This window comes from Amphiprion ocellaris, chromosome 15 (genome assembly GCF_022539595.1).
Source record: "Amphiprion ocellaris isolate individual 3 ecotype Okinawa chromosome 15, ASM2253959v1, whole genome shotgun sequence".
Classification (NCBI taxonomy): domain Eukaryota; kingdom Metazoa; phylum Chordata; class Actinopteri; family Pomacentridae; genus Amphiprion; species Amphiprion ocellaris.
Genome location: NC_072780.1, coordinates 30,011,602 through 30,014,797, shown reverse-complemented (window position 1 = coordinate 30,014,797; position 3,196 = coordinate 30,011,602).

Here is a 3,196-nt window from a genome sequence, read left to right as displayed (position 1 = left end):
TATTTTGTGCTTTTTGTGTTTCGTCCAACTACCAAACTCTGAAATCCACATTTTTAGCAGCTGAAGATGCGTTCAAGGGACATATTGCTGCAAGAAATATTATTTTCTGGCTTCAGATCTCTTATTTTGATGGGTTGTGTGGACATAATAATGTTGCGTCAACTCAATATTGTGTGTTTAAACAATTTAAGATGAGAAAAATCTACTTGTGCGTGATATTGGTTAGAAAAAACAAACTGACAGAAGTGTCTAAAATGTAGACCAGCAATAAGATTAAAATACAATAAATTACTGAAATAAACTTAATTAAATTAAAACATGACTAGGCAAAATCAATTACAGGGGGTCCTCGACTTACATCAGAGTTCCGTTCCTACAGATCAACCTAAGTTGAATTTCGCCGTAAGTCGGAGCTCAGGCGAAAATTAAACAAAGCCATTACCTGCATCATATCGATCAGTTCTTTGGAAAAGTCATGAATACCAATGACTTTCATGCATGTAGGAGTCATTTTACAAGAAGACATTAAATGACACAAATGAAGAGATTTTTAAAAATGTTTATAATAAGAAATGCCAATAAGAAGTATTTTGTTGGTTTTCAGGTTTTGTTTTGTGCTTTAATTGATAGGGACAGTGGCGACAGTCAGGGAATGCAAGAAAGAAGAGTGTAGGGACATCAGCTGGAAGGATCCCTTAAACACCACAGGTTGGATTTTGTTGTAAAAAGGTGAGTTTTCTTCCAACGAGGCAGTTAAATGTTCCTTATATAAGACAGGCTGGTTTATCAGACAATAAAAGCAGGACATGAGCGTTGTAATAATTGAACATTTCAAGGCAGAAAACCTGGATGGAGGCAGGTTTTTGTGCAAAACGGTGAAGCTGCTGTCTTCTGTGCTGCATGTATAATGGACTTAATGGACCCTTTGAGACAACAGAAGCCCAGCTGACCCAGTTTTCTTTCCCTCGAGCCCTCATGCTGGTTAATATCAGCGTGTTTATGAGAGAAAAATGAGAACAGGATGTTTTAAAAGTTTAATAGATATGTTTTGTAAAAGGTGACATTAACTGGTACAGTTGGGTTCTTTTGGTAAAAAATCTGTTTATTTGTTCGTTTATTTAACAGGAACATCAACTAATATGATGGCCGTGATACTGATTTCATCTGAGGCATAAAATAAACTCAAAAATGCACTAAACACCAGCACAGTCTGGGCTTTTTAGTGCTGATATAAAATACTTGTTTTGTAATTAAAACTTGAAGAAAAGCAGGAACTAGCATAAATACATGTCATATTTCTAAGAAAATGAACACATAACACTGTAAAAAATAAGATTTCAGGAAGAATAAAAGCTAAAATGTAAAACCTGTTTTATAAAAGGTGATAGAGGAAAGTGGGTTAGTTGAGCCACCCGTTATTTCTAGAAAACCATGGAAGAAATTGTGACCAAATATTTTTAAAGAGGTATCCATTAAACTCTCCCAGTGAAGAGAAGGAGCACATGGAGGAAGAGGTCAGCACATCTGACTCAAAAAAACTGTTTCTTACTGTTCAAAGTACATTTTTCATCTCTGTGGTTTAGAGCGTTGTCTCTGAACCATTATTGAGACGTGAAACAACTTCACACACGTGTTAGTGCATTAGTGAGCTAAAATGTGAGGCTAAAGTGTTAGCATGAAGTTGACGCTAAACTGCCTGGATGATGCACTTTTGTTAAAATGTTGAATAATAGCCCAGTTTTGTAAAATTAGTTTATTTTGAACAAGAATTAGTTCCAAAGTTTGTCATCTGTGGGCCTTACTGAAGGAAATTGGCTTTTGAAGTTGTACATTTTATCTTTAAATACAACTTTTTGAGGGTCATTTGGTGTTTAATTTGTCTTGCTTGGATATGACATCATATGTATAAGGGTCATTCTACAATTGGAGGACATTTTACGTCCCACCCATCAGATTTTAAATAATCCATTTACAAAATCCTAAAACATGCAGTTGTTGTGTAAATGTTCTTGTCCTGAGAGCAAATCTAAAAAAAAATTTGGAGAAAGAATGTTTGAAAATATTTTTAAAAATACCAAGTAAGTCTGGAGTTCCCCCTAAAATGTCATTTTTATCTTGTCCCACCCCCCTGATACCGTAACCAAATTAAATTTCAAATAAAACAGTTACGATGAAATTTAAATCTCCTTTTTTTTTTTTTTTTTTTCCATTGATGCTCATTTTCATTGTTTTTAATCAACATAATATTTTAAATAATAATTATCATGCATGGAACAACAACCCTGTTGATGACGTTTTTCTCATTTTGTGTCTTGTTTTTGTCATTTTGTGTCTCATTTTTCTCATTTTGTGTCTCGTTTTTCTCATTTTGTGTCTTTTTTGTCATTTTGTGTCTCATTTTTCTCAATTTCTGTTTTGTTTCTGTTTTGTGTCTTGTTTTTCTCATTTTGTGTCTCGTTTTTGTCGTTTTGTCTTGTTTTTCTCATTTTGTGTCTCATTTTTCCTCATTTTGTGTCTCGTTTTTGTCATTTTGTGTCTCATTTTTCTCCTTTTCTGTTTTGTTTCTGTTGTTTTGTGTCTCGTTTTTCTCATTTTGTGTCTCGTTTTTCTCGTTTTGTCTTGTTTTTCTCATTGTCTCATTTTTATCGTTTTGTCTCGTTTTTGTCTTTTTGTCTCATTTCTATTGTTTTGTGTCTCGTTTTTATCATCAACATCATCAAACAGTTTTCCTAAAGAATGTGTAGAGCAAAGCTATGTCCTCTCTTTTTCATATTTTCATAACATTGACTGTGTCTCATTCTACCTCATATTATCAGGATCAGACCAATTCTTTTGACTGTTTTCCATCAGTCAGTTTGTCCTCTTGGTCAGCAGTAACAGCAGCTAATAAATATCTAGTTTCTACTGCTGAGAAAAAGCTAACATTAGCATGGATTAGCAACCCTGTTACTGTGATTAGGGTTAGCAAACAACACAGAAAACATGGAATAAAAATGGTACCACTGATGTGGAAGCTGAGCCAATCAAGCCTTTGATAGTTTATTAACTATTATTGCTGAATATGTAGCAGAAAACTGTAAAAGTGAAGGTTTATTCACTAATCAAATGAAACATGCACCCGTGATTCTGATGCTAATACTTCAACGCAGTAGTTTTAGTGGTAACTTGTAACTGCAGTTTAAACTGTGTCTGTGGT